Here is a 19,288-nt window from a genome sequence, read left to right as displayed (position 1 = left end):
TCGGCAGCACCTCCCAAACTCACAGCCTCTACCACCTAGAAGAACAAGGGCAGCAGGCGCATGGGAACACCACCACCTCCAAATTCCCCTCCAAGTCACACACCATCCTGACTTGGAAGTATATCACCATTCCTTCATAGTTGCTGGGTCAAAATCATGGAACTCCCTCCCTAACAGCACTGTGGGAGTACTTTCACCACACGGACTGCAGCGGTTCAAAAAGCCAGCTCATCACCACCTGCTCAAGGGCAACTAGGGATGGGCAATAAATGCTGGCCTTGCCAGCGATACCCACATCCCAGGAACAAATAAAAAATGTTTTAAATTAATAATGAAACATGCTGAAAGGCAAAAGGTCAAGTATTGTCAAAATTAACATTTTGTTTTAAAAGTCCCTACCAAATATGAATACTTATGGTTGCTAGTTCTATTAATTTGCAGATGTACTGTTTCCCTGAAGCCAAATTCTAGATATGGAGGTCACATTATTAATATATTTGTTTACCTGACACTTACCTTGAACTGCCTCCTTTTATTGTAACCAGCCTTCTCCGTGCTGCCACCTCCCATTCTCTGAGCAAGTGTTATTGCGCCTTGCTGCTACCCAGCTCCCCATCACTCCTGCGTCTCCTTGTAGCCTGGCTGTAGGACCGTTGGGGCAAACAAGTGGGGCTCGAGACCTCAGGACCTTTGACCAGCGGCAAAAAGCAACAAACCTTGCGGTCTGACTCGTAGAGGGGGTAGGAGTTGCAGAAATGTAAAACTGAAAGAAATAATTAGTTACATTAAATGTAAATTTGAACATTTTTCAAATTATTTCCATGTATACTTAGCAACTAATTTCTAAAAAGAATTACCAACTCCAGAAGGTGCAGTAGCAGGGGACCATCAGTCGCTACTGCTCCACCTGGTGGTACTGCTCTACTTTGCAGTGTGACAGATCGTTGTGGTACTCACTGATCAGAATAATAAGTCATCTACAGGCATGATGGGGTATTGTCACAGCTAACTGGACATTTTGTAAATACCCTACAAAATGTTTACATAGCAATTTTCATTGGACCGTGCATGCACATAAGAATTTTAATATATTACTAGTCGCTGTGACATCGCACACAGAGAATCGAGGCCAAGTGGTAGTGCTCATGTGAAACAGGTTAAAAAGCAGGGAATAAGAACAAGAATTAGGAACAGGAGTAGGCCATATCGCCCTTTGAGCTTGCTCTGCCATTCAATAACATCATGGCTGATCTTCGACCTCAACTCCATAATTGGACCAGAGCACACAGACATAATTCAGTCACCATCTTAAAGTAATATATTCTGTTGAAACTGCCTATGTAAAATTGTCATGCTGTAATTACACCCTCCCACCAGTTGTGGTGCTGCAGCTGTGGTGTAATTGCAGTGTGGTGTAATTGCAGTGTGACAGGTTTACATAGGCAGTTTCTGCTATAAAAGTGGACACAGGAATTTCTAATGCCAAAAGTTGACAGGAAGTGTGCGCAGACATAAGATTTTTAATATATCATAAATAGATATTCATATTTATTGTACCAATCATTCTGCCCCCATTTTCTTATCTCTTGTACCTGGTGATAACCATTTCATTATTGCTGTAAACTCTGGAACAGTTTTCACTGCACTGTACCTCCTGTGAGAGATAGAGGGCACTCACGAGTGTGTTCTTTAATTCTTGCTCGGTTTGGAAATCTCAATTCCCTAATTATTCAGAGCCTTGTTAACTGCTGTCAGCAAGCTAGATCTCTCATTCATTCAGGAGACAAGTTTGAAATCTGTTTTATCATTTATGTTCTTCAAAGAGATATGAGGCACAACCAGAGATACATAATTGGTGACTACATTGTCCCAGATTTGGCCAGCTTAAGAAATAGATGAAAGATTGATCATACTGTGATAATACATACTGACTGATAAAGGAGAAGTATAACAATACTTCTATTCCAATATTGCAAGCAATTAAACTTTTGTGACAGTGTCACTTGTCAGCACTGGCAGCATCAAAAACCCTGCTGAGAAATAAATCAATTAAAATCCACAAACAAAAAAACTGTTCATATTCTAAAAACTAAGAAATACCAAGGAAAGAGTTTGAAAATGTAATCTAATCTGGAGGTCAGTTCACATCTATAAACTATCCAGGCTTTGGTCTCACGGTTTATGACACCATCTGGAATTTTAAAATTAGGTTGCAATCTTGTAAACAGCTGTTACCCATTATTATCTAATTATTAGAATGTACGTTTTAGTGTAACTTTAGCTTTCCATCTGCAAAGAGAGCAGGTTTAACTTCAATATTAACATATAAGCAATCGTTATCAATTATTAAATGTGCTTGGCATTGCTAGCATGAATTTGGGTTCACCCTGAGGCAAGACCAAAAGTAAATAAAAATGTACTGGAGATACAACATATAATAAAGTAAGTCACATTGCACAGGGAGGACCGGCAGTCAGAGGTCAACCATAATAACATACACAGTGTCTCTTACTAATGCTTGAAAATCTTCTCTAACAGGAGCTTCAAGAGATAAGAAAAGAGTCTGAAGCAGTGGTGGATAATGCTAATGAAGCCTATCAATCAAGGTATATGTGCTTGGCAAAAAGTTCATTTTTATAACATAACGGACAAATAATAAATCTTTACCTTTTTCCTACGCTATCTTATAACAGATAGGGTCGAGTAAACTGATGGTCAAAATGCTAAAATTTTGGGACATACAAAATCTGATTGCAATTTTTTTTAATGTAAAGAAACAGGACTGAACACCTAGAGGAAATACAGGTTGATGAGGGGAATTTAAAATAACAGAAATACTGTAATAAGGTTAAATTGGAACTGGGAGTACAAAAAATGAAAGGCAACAATTGAGGCACAGAGGTAAAAAGGAAGAGATTATCAAAAGTAAACTACAGTAGAAATTATAATGGGGAATAAGGAAATGGCAGAGACATTAAACAAATGCTTTGGGCTCGATTTTGTCAATGGGGAGCTTTTGGAGGCGGGACTCCCACTTTTTGGGTTGTAGTCCCGCCTCCATCGACTTGTGGTCAACCCACACTATTTTCCCTTGATTGACCTTGTTAAGCCTGCCCAGTGGGCTTAGCAGGCCAATTAAGGGACACCTGGTTACTGGTGATGTCAGCGATTGACATTTCATTTGTCAAGAGCTTTTGACAGATGAAAAATCAGCATTTGACAGTTCTGTGAAGCTGTCAAACACTGACAATCTGTCTTCTAACTTGAGTCCTTCTCCACAGACTCAGTTAGGAATCTCTCCAGACCAGAAAGCTGAAGGCTGCAGCTCTTGACAGTTCAGCGGCCATTCTGCTTTCTGTGCCGGTGAGCTGAGGGACTCCCGAAAACTGAAGGAAGGAAGCCTGCAGGAGAAAGTAAAGGTAAGTAAAACTTATTATAACACTTTACACTTACCTCACACACTTACCTCTGCACACATGCACCCATCACTCACCTGTACAATGGACATCTCGACCCCTCCAACTCCTTGGCGTGGTTCGGAGCTGCCAGACAGCCACACTTCAGGGCTAAAAATAGGGATTAGGCAAAAAACTGCCTGTTAACTACCTGTTAACAGTTAATTGGCACTAATCCCCTTCCCGCCTCAGGGAGGCAGCTCCCAGCACAGGTCGGGTACCCGCCTCCTGGAACATTGGCACGGAGGCAGGTTGGGGGCGGGATGGGTTCCTGCCCCCTGATTCTGCAATTTTCCCACCACTACCGCCTCCAAACCTACCTCCTCGGGGCTTGGAAAATCGAGCCCTTTGTATCTGTCTTCATGGAAGGAGACACAAAAAACATTCCGGAAACAGTGGGGAACCAAGGGTCTAGTGAGAATGAGGAAATTAAAGAAATTAATATTAGTAAAGAAATAGTATTGGAGAAATGAATGGGACTAAAAGCTGACAAATCCCCTGGCCCTGATGGCCTACATCCTAAGGTTTTAAAGGAGGTGGCTACAGAGATAGTGGATGCACTGGTTTTGATCTTCCAGAATTCCCTAGATTGTAGAACAGTCCCCATAGATTGGAAGGTAGCAAATGTAACCCCGCTACTCAAGAAAGGAGAGAGAGAAAAAACAGGGAACTATAGCCTGACATTAGTAGTAGGAAAAATGTTAGAATCTATTATTAGGGGTGTGGTGAGAGGGCACTTAGAAAATCACAATATGATTGGGCAGAGGCAACATGGTTTTATGAAAGGGAAATCGTGTTTGACAAATCTGTTAGAGATTTTTGAGGTTGTAACTGGTAGGGTAGATAAGGGGAAACCAGTGGATGTAGTGTATTTGGATTTTCAGAAAGCATTCGATAAGGTGACACACAAGAGCTTATTACACAAAATTAGGGCTCATGGGATTGGGGTAATATATTAGTATGGATTGAGGATTGAGGATTGGTTAACAGACAGAAAATAGAGAGTAGGAATAAACGGGTCATTTTCGGGTTGGTAGGCTGTAACACGTGGGGTACCACAAGGATCAGTGCTGGGTGACTTAGGTGAGGGCACTGAATGTAATGTATCCAAGTTTGCTGATGATACAAAGCTAGGTGGGAAAGTAAATTGTGAGGAGGATACAAAGAGGCTGCAAAGGGATATAGACAGGTTAAGTGAGTGGACAAGAACATGGCAGATGGAATATAATGTGGAGAATGTGAAGTTATCCACTTTGGTAGGAATAATAGAAAAGTAGGATTTTTTTAATGCTAAGAGATTGGGAAATGTTGGTATTCAGAGGCACCTGTGTGTCCTTGTGCACGAATCACTGAAAGTTAACATGCAGGTACAGAAAGCAATTAGTAAAGCAAGTGGTATGTTAGCCTTTATTACAAAAGGATTGGAGTATAAGAGTAAAGACGTCTTACTGCAATTATATAGGCCCTTGATGAGACCACACCTGGACTATTGTGTACAGTTTTGGTATCCTTACCTAAGGAAGGATATACCTGCCTTGCAGGGAGTGCAACAAAGGTTCACTAGACTAATTCCTGGGAGGCGGGTGGGGGGGGGGAGGAATTGTTCTATGAGGAAAGATTGAGGAGGCTAGGCCTATATTCCCCAGAATTTAGAAGAATGAGAGGTGATCTCATTGAAACATATCAAATTCTTACAGGGTTTGACAGGCTAGGTGCTGGGAGGATGTTTCCCCTCACTGGGGAGTCTAAAACTAGGGGGTCACAGTCTCAGACTAATCGGTCAGCCATTTGATGAGGAGAAATTTCTTCACTCAAAGGGTTATGAATCTTAGGAATTCTCTACCCCAGAGGGCTGTGGATGCTCAGTCATTGAGTGTATTCAAGACATAGATCGATAGATTTGGGGATATTAAGGGAATCAAGGGATATGGGGATAGTGCAGGAAGGTGGAATTGAGGTAGAAGATCAGCCATGATCTTATTGAATGGTGGAGCAGGCTCAAAGGACCGAATGGTGTACTCCTGTTCCTATTTCTTATGTTCTTATGTTCTTCAATGTGATTGGCTGCTTAGCCTGCTTGATGACATCACTGTTGCTCGACGCTGGAAATCCCCTGGACTGGGCTCCAGAATCAAATTAATATCGGGAAAGGTGAAATCGACACATAGAGCTTGCTAGATCGTTGTGGGCAGCTTTCTTCAAAGTCAGCAGCGAGCACCATCAGTTCGCCACTGACCGCAAAATCCAGGCCATTGAGTTTGAGAGAAATCCATGATATGATATGGAGTGAGCTTGAAGGACTGAATGCTTTTTCTCATTCTAGATTTTCTTATATTCTTACTTGCATGTAAAAACACAGTGCCATAAATTGTACTGGTGTGGCGGAGCCACCAAAGGACTCAGAGCGGTTGTACATAATTCCTTTAACAGCAATGTAGTTACTGTCTGTGCCTGTACCTTTAATTACACTGTTTGACTGCACAATGCCTAGTTACCTTTACAGCACGGTTTCAACGTGATGATGTCATGCCGTTAGTCACGTGATGCCCCAATGGCGGGAAGAATGTGATGACGTCATGGCGTCACTCTCCTGATCAGAGGATCAGTCCTCGTGGAGCCCTCAAGGAGAGTAGACCTGTTATTGATGTGTTCTAGCAGTTTCCAGTTTAAACTCGTTTGATTTCATTAAAGTTCATTAATTTAATTACCTGAGTCGAACTCAGTCTTTTTGATAGGAACCTCCGTTCCTACATTGGTAACCCCGACTTCTACGAACGATTTTCGTGGAAGATTCGACATGGACACGAACGCCGTCATGCTGAAACTGCCACAGTTCTGGGAGCAACAACCAGACGCCTGGTTCATCCAGGCTGAAGCCCAGTTCGCCATTCGGAACATCAACGCGGATCAGACCCGTTATTATTATGTGGTCTCCGCCCTCGACAGCGCAACTGCATCACGGATCATCAGCCTCATTGGTAGTCCTCCTACTGACAGCAAGTATGATGCAATTAAGGCGCGGGTGCTTCAGGTTTTCGGGCTATCAAAGTCGGAGGTGCTCGCCGGCTCATCGCGCTGCCCGGCCTCGGGGACTCCAAACCGTCCGAGCTCATGAGCCAAATGCTCACGCTCTTGGGTGCTGAACTGGAATGTTTCATCTTCCGGGAGCTTTTCCTCTATCAACTGCCTGAACAGGTTCAGGCTGCCCTGGCCAGCTCCGACATTACAGACTGCGCCAAGCTTGCGGCCGAAGCCGATAAGATTTTCACGGTTACCCAGCAGTGCTGCGTGGCCACGAGGCACCCACCCCCCACAGACGCGGTCCCGGTTTCTCCTAGAGTGGGCTGGTGCTCCTACCACACCCATTTTGGCGTGAAAGCATGATGCTGCTGTTCCCCCTGCAATTTTTCACCAAACAAAAAAACAAGAAGGCGCAGACGGCGTCCCTTGCGACGGATGACCAAGTCTAACGGGCGTTCCGTGGTGGCGATTGCCGTCGGTTCTATGGGGAAACTCCTCTACATCACCAATTCCCTCTCGGGCCGCCGTTTCCTTTGTGACACCGGGGCGCAGTGTAGCATTCTGCCTGCGTCGAAGCTCAACACGCAGACTGGGAACCTCGGTTTTTCCCTCATAGCGGCTAATGGCGCAGCTATTCGAACGTTCCGAAAGCGGCGGGTCGAAATCTGTTTCGGCGGTCAGCGCTTCTTTTGGGATTTCGTCATGGCTACAGTCTCACAGCCTATCCTAGGGGAAGATTTTCTGTGTGCCAACAACCTACTAGTTCATGTCCGACACTGCCGGCTGATCAACGCGGCCACCTTCCACTCGACCCCGTGCTTCCACGGTACCTCCGTGGCGCGCTCCATTGCCTGTGCTTTCCCTCCTCCAGACGACTTCACGTGGCTCCTCGGGGAGTTTCCGGAGCTGACAAGGCCCACCTTCTCCTCTTCAGCAACGAAACATGGCATTGAACATCACATCACCACTACTGGCTCCCCGGTTTATGCGCGGGCTAGAAGGCTCGAACCCGGCAAGCTTGCAGCTGCGAAGGCGGAGTTCGCCACAATGGAGCGGTTTGGCATCATTAGGCGATCGAAGAGTCCCTGGTCTTCGCCTCTCCACATCGTGCCGAAACCAGGCGGCGGCTGCCGGCCATGCTGTGACTACCGACGCCTCAACGAGGCCACCACTCCGGATCGGCACCCGATCCCGCATATCCAGGACTTCTCGGCCCACTTGGCAGGAAATACTATCTTCTCTAAAGTCGACCTCGTCCGTGGATATCACCAGGTTCCAGTGCACCCACAAGACGTCCCGAAAACCGCAGTCATCACCCCTTTTGGCCTCTTTGAGTTCCTGCGGATGCCGTTTGGCTTAAAGAACGCAGCACAGGCGTTTCAGCGTTTAATGGACTCCGTTCTTTGAGACCTGCGTTTCCTTTTCGTCTACCTTGACGACATACTCATCGCCAGTGCCAGCAAGGAGGAGCACATCTCCCATTTGCGTTCTCTCTTTACGCGCCTCAGCCAACAAGGTTTAATCATCAACCCGGCCAAGTGCCAGTTCGGCCTGCAACAAATCGACTTCCTGGGACATCGCATAACATCGGACGGCGCCGTCCCTTTGGCGACGAAGGTTGAGGCGGTTACTTCTTTCCCACGGCCGTCGACAGTCAAGGCCTTGCAGGAGTTCCTGGGGATGGTCAACTTCTACCACCGTTTCGTCCCCAAGGCGGCTCAACTCGTGCAACCCTTGTTCGGGGCCCTCAAGGGCAAGTCCGGTAAAGACCCAATCAGCTGGACAGCTGAAATGATCCAGGCGTTCGGCGACACCAAGACAGCTTTGGCCAACGCAACCATGCTGGCGCACCCACTTCCAGGTGCTACTATCGCCCTTAACACCGACGCGTCAGACTACGCCATGGGTGCGGTGCAAGAACAGTGGATCAAAGGCACGTGGCAACCGCTGGCATTTTTCAGCCGTCAATTGAGAACAAATGAACAAAAGTGCAGCACCTTCAATAGGGAACTACTGGCCCTTTTCCTCGCCATTTGCCATTTCCGGTTTTTATTGGAGGGGGCGCCCCTTCACGGCTTTTGTCGACCACAAACCCCTTACGTTCGCCATGGCCAAGACCACCGAACCGTGGTCCGCTCGTCAACAACGTCACTTGACGTTCATTTCTGAATTTACCATGGACATTCCACATGTGTCTGGTAAGGACAACCTGGTGGCAGATTGCCTCTCCTGTGCGACAGTCCACGCGGTGCACCTGGGAATCGACTACGCCCTCATGGCGGCAGATCAGGTTTCGGATTTGGAGGTCCAATCATATCGAACCGTTCCCTCTAGCTTCCAAGCGACCGACGTCGTCTTCCAGGCCGCAGGTGCCACGCTCCTTTGCGACGTTTCAATGGGAGTTCCTCGTCCCATAGTGCCAGTCGCATGGCGCCGGAGGGTTTTTGATGCCATACATGGGTTGTCGCACCCAGGGATGAAGGTTTCGCAACGGCTTATGTCAGCCAAGTTCGTCTGGAAAGGTATGCACACCGATGTCTGTGACTGGGCTAATACCTGCGTCGTATGCCAGAAGGCCAAAGTCCAACGTCATGTCAAGGCTCCAGTGGCTGCGTTCACTGTTCCGGAGCATCATTCGACCACGTGCATGTGGACCTCGTGGGGCCGCTTTCGCCTTCTCAGGGTTATACTCATCTCCTCACCATAGTGGACCGCACCACTAGGTGGCCAGAGGCAATTCCTTTGGTTTCCACCACATCAGCAGACGTCGCCAGAGCTGTCATCTCCTGTTGGGTTGCCCATTTCAGGGTACTGGCGGACATCTCCTCTGACCGCGGGCCACAATTTTCCTTGGATCTTTGGAACGCTGTGGCTCAGGGGCTCGGTACCAAACTTCATCGCACCACCACCTATCATCCGCAGGCAAACGGCCTTTGCGAGCGATTCCACTGGTCGCTTAAAGCCTCTCTTCGGGCCAGTCTTCAAGGCGCAGGATGGGTGGACTGACTCCCATGGGTCCTGTTGGGTCTCCGTACGGCGCCCAAAGATGATCTACAATCGTCTTCGGCTGAACTCGTCTATGGCCAGCTGCTCCGTGTACCAGGAGATTTCCTCCCTTCTCCCACAGAGCCATGGTCCGCCTCCCGGCAACTCGCTCGCCACCAAGAAGCGGCCAGATGCTTTGCCCTGATACCTACGTCCAATCACGGTTTGCAGACCTCCTACGTGCCACTGGGATTGAAGAATGCGGAGTGTGTCTTCATCCGACACGACACTCACCGGGATCTGCTCAAGCCCCCTTACACTGATCCTTTCCGCGTCATCGAACCGGGAGACAAATCCTTTTTGGTCGACGTCGGAGGGAAACCGGATCACATCTCGGTGGACCGCTTGAAGCCGGCTCACCTGGACCTGGACCACCCTGTCGTAGTCGCTCAACCACCCAAACGTGGCCGACCGCCCATTGCCACTGCACCTGATCAACCAAAGCTGCATGACAACCCGACTGCGCTCGCCCCGCCTGCTCAGCCGCCACCGACTGCCAACTCGTCCACCGGTCGTCAACTTCCTCTACCAGGGTATCGAAGTCGATCGGACAGGCTCATCAGGCCTCCTCCTCGCCTCACCTTTTCTGTTAAAGACAATTCTGGGGGGGCGCATGTGGCGGAGCCACCAAAGGACCCAAAGCGGTTGTACATAATTCCTTTAACAGCAATGTAGTTACTGTCTGTGCCTGTACTTTTAATTACACTGTTTGACTGTACAATGCCTAGTTACCTTTACAGCACGGTTTCAACGTGATGACGTCATGCCGTTAGTCACGTGATGCCCCAATGGCGGGAAGAACGTGATGACATCATGACGTCAGTCTTCTGACCAGAGGATCAGTCCTCGTGGAGCCCTCAAGGAGAGTAGATCTGTTATTGATGTGTTCTAGCAGTTTCCAGTTTAAACTCGTTTGATTTCATTAAAGTTCATTAATTTAATTACCTGAGTCGAACTCAGTCTTTTTGATAGGAACCTCCGTTCCTACATTGGTAACCCCGACTTCTACGAACGATTTTCGTGGAAGATTCGACATGGACACGAACGCCGTCATGCTGAAACTGCCACAGTTCTGGGAGCAACAACCAGACGCCTGGTTCATCCAGGCTGAAGCCCAGTTCGCCATTCGGAACATCAACGCGGATCAGACCCGTTATTATTATGTGGTCTCCGCCCTCGACAGCGCAACTGCATCACGGATCATCAGCCTCATTGGTAGTCCTCCTACTGACAGCAAGTATGATGCAATTAAGGCGCGGGTGCTTCAGGTTTTCGGGCTATCAAAGTCGGAGGTGCTCGCCGGCTCATCGCGCTGCCCGGCCTCGGGGACTCCAAACCGTCCGAGCTCATGAGCCAAATGCTCACGCTCTTGGGTGCTGAACCGGAATGTTTCATCTTCCGGGAGCTTTTCCTCTATCAACTGCCTGAACAGGTTCAGGCTGCCCTGGCCAGCTCCGACATTACAGACTGCGCCAAGCTTGCGGCCGAAGCCGATAAGATTTTCACGGTTACCCAGCAGTGCTGCATGGCCACGAGGCACCCACCCCCCACAGACACGGTCCCGGTTTCTCCTAGAGTGGGCTGGTGCTCCTACCACACCCGTTTTGGCGTGAAAGCATGATGCTGCCGTTCCCCCTGCAATTTTTCACCAAACAAAAAAACAAGAAGGCGCAGACGGCGTCCCTGGCGACGGATGACCAAGTCTAACGGGCGTTCTGTGGTGGCGATTGCCGTCGGTTCTATGGGGAAACTCCTCTACATCACCAATTCCCTCTCGGGCCGCCGTTTCCTTTGTGACACCGGGGCGCAGTGTAGCATTCTGCCTGCGTCGAAGCTCAACACGCAGACTGGGAACCTCGGTTTTTCCCTCGTAGTGGCTAATGGCGCAGCTATTCGAACGTTCCAAAAGCGGCGGGTCGAAGTCTGTTTCGGCGGTCAGCGCTTCTTTTGGGATTTCGTCATGGCTACAGTCTCACAGCCTATCCTAGGGGAAGATTTTCTGTGTGCCAACAGCCTACTAGTTGATGTGCGACACCGCCGGCTGATCAACGCGGCCACCTTCCACTCGATCCCGTGCTTCCACGGTACCTCCGTGGCGCGCTCCATTGCCTGTGCTTTCCCTCCTCCAGACGACTTCACGTGGCTCCTCGGGGAGTTTCCGGAGCTGACAAGGCCCACCTTCTCCTCTTCAGCAACGAAACATGGCATTGAACATCACATCACCACTACTGGCTCCCCGGTTTATGCGCGGGCTAGAAGGCTCGAACCCGGCAAGCTTGCAGCTGCGAAGGCGGAGTTCGCCACAATGGAGCGGTTTGGCATCATTAGGCGATCGAAGAGTCCCTGGTCTTCGCCTCTCCACATCGTGCCGAAACCAGGCGGCGGCTGCCGGCCATGCGGTGACTACCGACGCCTCAATGAGGCCACCACTCCGGATCGGCACCCGATCCCGCATATCCAGGACTTCTCGGCCCACTTGGCAGGAAATACTATCTTCTCTAAAGTCGACCTCGTCCGTGGATATCACCAGGTTCCAGTGCACCCACAAGACATCCCGAAAACCGCAGTCATCACCCCTTTTGGCCTCTTTGAGTTCCTGCGGATGCCGTTTGGCTTAAAGAATGCAGCACAGGTGTTTCAGCGTTTAATGGACTCCGTTCTTTGAGACCTGCGTTTCCTTTTCGTCTACATTGACGACATACTCATCGCCAGTGCCAGCAAGGAGGAGCACATCTCCCATTTGCGTTCTCTCTTTACACGCCTCAGCCAACAAGGTTTAATCATCAACCCGGCCAAGTGCCAGTTCGGCCTGCAACAAATCGACTTCCTGGGACATCGCATAACATCGGACGGCGCCGTCCCTTTGGCGACGAAGGTTGAGGCGGTTACTTCTTTCCCACGGCCGTCGACAGTCAAGGCCTTGCAGGAGTTCCTGGGGATGGTCAACTTCTACCACCGTTTCGTCCCCAAGGCGGCTCAACTCATGCAACCCTTGTTCGGGGCCCTCAAGGGCAAGTCCGGTAAAGACCCAATCAGCTGGACAGCTGAAATGGTCCAGGCGTTCGGCGACACCAAGACCGCTTTGGCCAACGCAAGCATGCTGGCGCACCCACTTCCAGGTGCTACTATCGCCCTTAACACCGACGCGTCAGACTACGCCATCGGTGCGGTGCAAGAACAGTGGATCAAAGGCACGTGGCAACCGCTGGCATTTTTCAGCCGTCAATTGAGAACAAATGAACAAAAGTGCAGCACCTTCGATAGGGAACTACTGGCCCTTTTCCTCGCCATTTGCCATTTCCGGTTTTTATTGGAGGGGGCGCCCCTTCACGGCTTTTGTCGACCACAAACCCCTTATGTTCGCCATGGCCAAGACCACCGAACCGTGGTCCGCTCGTCAACAACGTCACTTGACGTTCATTTCTGAATTTACCATGGACATTCCACATGTGTCTGGTAAGGACAACCTGGTGGCAGATTGCCTCTCCTGTGCGACAGTCCACGCGGTGCACCTGGGAATCGACTACGCCCTCATGGCGGCAGATCAGGTTTCGGATTTGGAGGTCCAATCATATCGAACCGTTCCCTCTAGCTTCCAAGCGACCGACGTCGTCTTCCAGGCCGCAGGTGCCACGCTCCTTTGCGACGTTTCAATGGGAGTTCCTCGTCCCATAGTGCCAGTCGCATGGCGCTGGAGGGTTTTTGATGCCATACATGGGTTGTCGCACCCAGGGATGAAGGTTTCGCAACGGCTTATGTCAGCCAAGTTCGTCTGGAAAGGTATGCACACCGATGTCTGTGACTGGGCTAATACCTGCATCGTATGCCAGAAGGCCAAAGTCCAACGTCATGTCAAGGCTCCAGTGGCTGCGTTCACTGTTCCGGAGCATCATTCGACCACGTGCATGTGGACCTCGTGGGGCCGCTTTCGCCTTCTCAGGGTTATACTCATCTCCTCACCATAGTGGACCGCACCACTAGGTGGCCAGAGGCAATTCCTTTGGTTTCCACCACATCAGCAGACGTCGCCAGAGCTGTCATCTCCTGTTGGGTTGCCCATTTCAGGGTACTGGCGGACATCTCCTCTGACCGCGGGCCACAATTTTCCTCGGATCTTTGGAACGCTGTGGCTCAGGGGCTCGGTACCAAACTTCATCGCACCACCACCTATCATCCGCAGGCAAACGGCCTTTGCGAGCAATTCCACTGGTCGCTTAAAGCCTCTCTTCGGGCCAGTCTTCAAGGCGCAGGATGGGTGGACTGACTCCCATGGGTCCTGTTGGGTCTCCGTACGGCGCCCAAAGATGATCTACAATCGTCTTCGGCTGAACTCGTCTATGGCCAGCCGCTCCGTGTACCAGGAGATTTCCTCCCTTCTCCCACAGAGCCATGGTCCGCCTCCCGGCAACTCGTTCGCCACCAAGAAGCGGCCAGATGCTTTGCCCTGATACCTACGTCCAATCACGGTTTGCAGACCTCCTACGTGCCACTGGGATTGAAGAATGCGGAGTGTGTCTTCATCCGACACGACGCTCACCGGGATCCGCTCAAGCCCCCTTACACTGATCCTTTCCGCGTCATCGAACCGGGAGACAAATCCTTTTTGGTCGACGTCGGAGGGAAACCAGATCACATCTCGGTGGACCGCTTGAAGCTGGCTCACCTGGACCTGGACCACCCTGTCGTAGTCGCTCAACCACCCAAACGTGGCCGACCGCCCATTGCCACTGCACCTGATCAACCAAAGCTGCATGACAACCCGACTGCGCTCGCCCCGCCTGCTCAGCCGCCACCGACTGCCAACTCGTCCACCGGTCGTCAACTTCCTCTACCAGGGTATCGAAGTCGATCGGACAGGCTCATCAGGCCTCCTCCTCGCCTCACCTTTTCTGTTAAAGACAATTCTGGGGGGGCGCATGTGGCGGTGCCACCAAAGGACTCAAAGCGGTTGTACATAATTCCTTTAACAGCAATGTAGTTACTGTCTGTGCCTGTACTTTTAATTACACTGTTTGACTGTACAATGCCTAGTTACCTTTACAGCACGGTTTCAACGTGATGACGTCATGCCGTTAGTCACGTGATGCCCCAATGGCGGGAAGAACGTGATGACATCATGACGTCACTCTCCTGATCAGAGGATCAGTCCTCGTGGAGCCCTCAAGGAGAGTAGACCTGTTATTGATGTGTTCTAGCAGTTTCCAGTTTAAACTCGTTTGATTTCATTAAAGTTCATTAATTTAATTACCTGAGTCGAACTCAGTCTTTTTGATAGGAACCTCCGTTCCTACACTGAATTGATTATAGGGTTAGCAGAATATTTATGTGTTTTGTGCTTGTCTCTGTAGAATTAATTCATTGTTTCTTTTTGTAGAGCACATTCTTCATGAAGCAGTTAACCAAATTACAGTATCTGTTGCCAACTGGTTTTATATTTGCTTTATCTGACCAAAGCGGTATGAAGGAGGAAACATAGGGCTGGATTTTCCGGCCGGATGCCGGATGGTGGTGGGTTCGGTCTTCAGCGGGTTATGGTCCCACTCCCTGTTGCAGCCGCCCTCCATTAACAATTTTCCATAGATTGGCTTCATTAGGGCTGACGTGCATGCTAGCCGGCCCAATTGGTGGGTGCGGGTCGGCTGCCCGCGCTTGATGACGCACTGGGAGCCTGGATATTTAAGGGGGCCATGTCCCCATTGCTTTTCACTTTCTTTCTTTTGCATTTGAATGCTGGTTGCTGCAGGAATGACCACACAACACTCCAAGGCTGCTCCCCGTTTGAATGATGACTCCCTCAATGCTCTTGTGGAGGGAGTAAGAGGACGAAAGAAGGTCCTCTTCCCTTCCGATGGATGGAGGAAGCCTCCTCAGCATACAAAGGCAGCCTGGCTGCAAATTGCTGAGGAGGTAAGTGCTCGGTCTGTGTGTACACACACCTGGGTGCAGTGCAGGAAAAGGTTCAATGACCTGATGCGCTCAGCAAAAGTGAGGATGACATCACACTTACCTTCAGTCTGCTTCCCATCTCTTCGCATCCCCATCATTCAGCATTGGTAACCTGCTCCTGCGCATCCCAACTGACCCTAACATCCCTTGTACCCTCACCCATCCCTCTCTATGTACAGAATCACTTCACTATCCTACTATGCACCCCTCACACTCATTCTCACTGTTATGCAATAACAACTAACAATGCACAGGGAGGGACCTTGGTATTGGCACCTCACTCCATCTTTGTCTCCCTCTAAACATCTATGTTATACATTCTTAACACTGACTCCATCAAACTCGCTGAAACGCCACTTGTGTCCTTCATTGCAGGAAAAGAGAGCCCACAATAAGAGGGAGAGAGGGAGGACAGGAGGAGGTGCACCATCCCTGGCGCATATAACCACTGCTGAGGAGGCAGCTCTGGAGATCGTGGGAGGTGCAGAGGAGCTGGAAGTGGGGGACGGAGAGACAGGCACAGCACAGCAAGCTGGTGACAGAATTGATTTGCAAACCTATTTATTTTCATGAGTGACTGATAGGGCATCTGTTGCTCATAGAAATATAGTTATGCACAATGGGATGTGTCTGCTACCTACATATCACATGTCTGACTCATGCCTTTACTCCCCCACAGGACCATCGTGAGCCCCCCTCCCCACTGTCCCTGAGGAAGAGCCGAAGGACTCCTCAGAGGAACCTGCAACCTCTGAGGGAGCAGCGTCAGCAGAAATGGGCACACCCAGCACCAGCGCAGAGACACACACCTCAGTGGGTAGCTTGCGAGATAGAGTAATGTTGTCACCTGGTGTATCACAGCTCACAGGCGAGCATGAGCAGATGGTGGAGACAGGGACAGCAGTGGAGAGTCCTCGTTGGAGGTCGCAGGACGCTCCTAGCTCTGCTCAGCTGCATGTAGACGCTATGCCTCTGGGGCCATCCAGAAAGAGAGCGGTGCTGGAACTTCAGGAACAAGTGCAGGAGTCTCTGACAGGGTTTGCATCCACGGTAACTGCAAGTGTGCAGAGAATGGAGGAGTCCATCTCTAACATGAGCAATGCCGTGGTGCACGCAATGGCAAATGTAGGTATCACCATGGAAAGGATGGCAACCTCCATGCAGGACATAAATCACAAGACTCAGGAGAACATGGTGACTCTTCTAAATAGATGTTCATCTATAGAGGATAGATGGGCATCAATTGAGGAGCGAAACAAAAGGTTTATGGAAATCCTTGTTATGAGGAATGTCAGCAAAGAAATGGGTCCTCATGGCCACACTGATGTGCAGCAAGGTGCTCTCCAGCTACTTGCTAGCAGTGAAGGGCAGATGACCCATGAAAGGAATGGTGATGGTCAACAACAAGGAAGTGGGGGCTCCTCTCCAGGTGTTCACACTCCCATGCCACTACGGAGTCCTCGGTTGAGCCCCAGATGCTGTTACGTTCATTAATAACTAGTCATTTTTATTAAGAACAGCTAGCTTTTGCTAGACACTTGATTGAGCACATGTGGGCTAGGTACAGTATCTGTAGAGGCCTCCATCTTGACTGCTGCCTTGTGGGTAGCCTAGTGCATCATGGGTAGCCCACTCTTATATACATACAGCACCACTTAGTGTACCATTCCAGAATGACAGGTTACTGATCATTACATCCCCCTTTCTTTGAGGTTAAACAAAATCAGTATCAATTAATATCAATCAATAACAACATAAACATCTTCAACAGTCAATACATTTTCAATGTAGTTTTCTTTGTACTCAAAGATTAAGTCTATCAGGCTTTTTTACTTCACGTGTGGATCTTCTCAGCACAGGTAAGTCTGATGTGTTTTCATGAGAGCCTGTATGTGTATTTGTGTTAGATTGTTCTGGTGGTGAGTGACAGGATTCAGTTGCGGCATTGTCATCGATTTGCTCTTTGATAGTCTCTTGTGTTTTTAGGAGGGAACGGCGGTTCCTCCTGAGAACCTGTCCTTCCTCAGTTCTAACAGTGTATGACCTTGGTCCTACTTCCTCAAGAACTGTAGCTTTCCTGTTCCATGCATCTGGATCCTCAATCCTGACAACATCATCCCTTGTCAATGGTTTCAGAGTTTTGGATGACTTGTCATAGTATGATTTCTGTTTCAGCTTTAACAGTTGAAGTCTCTGTCTCAGTTCCTTACTCTGCTTTTCTTTTGCACAGCAGGATAGCGTGGTACACAACTTGCGACCCATTAGGGGTTCAGCAGGTGAAGAACCAGAGTCTAAAGGTGAGGCTCGGTAGCTCAGCAGGGCGAGATAAGGATCAGACTTGCTTTCTGTCGCTTTCTTCAGTAGCTGCTTGAGAACTTGAACACCTTTCCCTGCCTTACCATTCGACTGAGCATACAAAGGACTGGATGTGATGTGTTGAAAGTCATAATGTGCTGCAAACTGTTGCCAATCCTTACAGTTGAAGCACGGACCATTGTCGCTAACGGCACTCCTGGGAATTCCATGTCTGGCGAAGATGGATTTCACATGCGTTATGACACTGCTTGCTGTGGTGCTTGAGAGCAGTGCCATCTCAGGATAGTTAGAATAGTAGTCAATCACTATTAGATAGTCTTTACCATTGAAATGAAAAAGGTCCATACCAACCTTTTGCCATGGTGCTGTTGGTATGTCAGCTACTATCATTGGTTCCTTTGCTTGTTTGTTTTGGTGTTTCTGACATGTCTCACATTTGCCTATCATGTTCTCAATGTCCTTATTTATGCCAGGCCAATAAACAGTGTCTCTTGCTCTCCTTTTGCATTTTTCAATTCCGAGGTGTCCCTCATGAATCCTTTTGAGCATGTCTTGCCGTAGAGCCTGTGGAATGACTATTCTGTTCTGTTTTAGTAATAGTCCACTTGCGACACTCAATTCTGACCTTATGTGAAAATATTTTGGACAGGAACCTTTTGGCCAACCATGATGAATGTTCTCTATTACTGTTTGTAATACTATATCTTTTACTGTTTCTTCTGCTATTTGCTTTGATTTTGTGTCTGACACGGGCAGCGCAGCAGAGACCATACTCACATGAACATCCACATCTTCTTCAGTAGAGCTCACATGACTCATTGTGGGTGCTCGGGATAGTGCATCTGCTAACACTATGTATTTGCCTGGTGTGTAGATCAGTTCAAAGTCATATCTTTGCAGCTTCATCATGAGTCATTGAATCCTTGGAGACATCTCATTCAGGTTCTTTTTTATGATGGCAACCAGTGGGCTGTGGTCTGTCTCAACTGTGAAGGTGGGAAGTCCATATATGTAGCCATGAAACTTTTCTAGTCCAACTACCAAGCCTAGACATTCCTTTTCAATCTGGGCGTATCGACACTCAGTATCAGTCATAGACCTGGAGGCACAGGCAACAGGCTTACAATCTTCATCCTCTGCTTGTAGCAAGACCGCACCTAGGCCATCTTTTGATGCGTCCGTTGACACTTTGATTCTTTTCAAATCAAATCAAAATCAAAATCAAATCAACTTTTATTGTCATTGTTAGTACACAAGAGCAGTACAACAAAATGTAGGCTTGCAGCTCCCGAGAGTGTACATTTGGATTAAGACATTTAAACATTCAACATACATTTGGCTTGTAGTATATTAACATAACATAACCATAATAAAGTGCATTGGCAGATGTGCAGGCTTTAGAGTTTGTTTGTGGAGTTCAGTAGGATGACAGCCCTGGGAAAGAAGCTGTTCCTAAATCTGGTCGTACGGGTGCAAATGCATCTGTAGCGTCTCCCAGATGGCAG

The 19,288-nt window shown here is 48.8% G+C and overlaps 1 pseudogene; it reads left to right on the top strand.

The window, feature by feature from the left end:
* LOC147113531 (coiled-coil domain-containing protein 63-like) overlaps window positions 1–19,288 on the top strand; it is a 204,806-nt pseudogene that overhangs the window by 44,610 nt on the left and 140,908 nt on the right.

This window comes from Somniosus microcephalus, chromosome 8 (genome assembly GCF_052327205.1).
Source record: "Somniosus microcephalus isolate GS21.2 chromosome 8, FLI_Smic_1.0, whole genome shotgun sequence".
Lineage (NCBI taxonomy): Eukaryota > Metazoa > Chordata > Chondrichthyes > Squaliformes > Somniosidae > Somniosus > Somniosus microcephalus.
The sequence above is the reverse complement of the archived record's forward strand: the minus strand, read 5'-3'. Positions and strand labels throughout refer to the sequence as shown.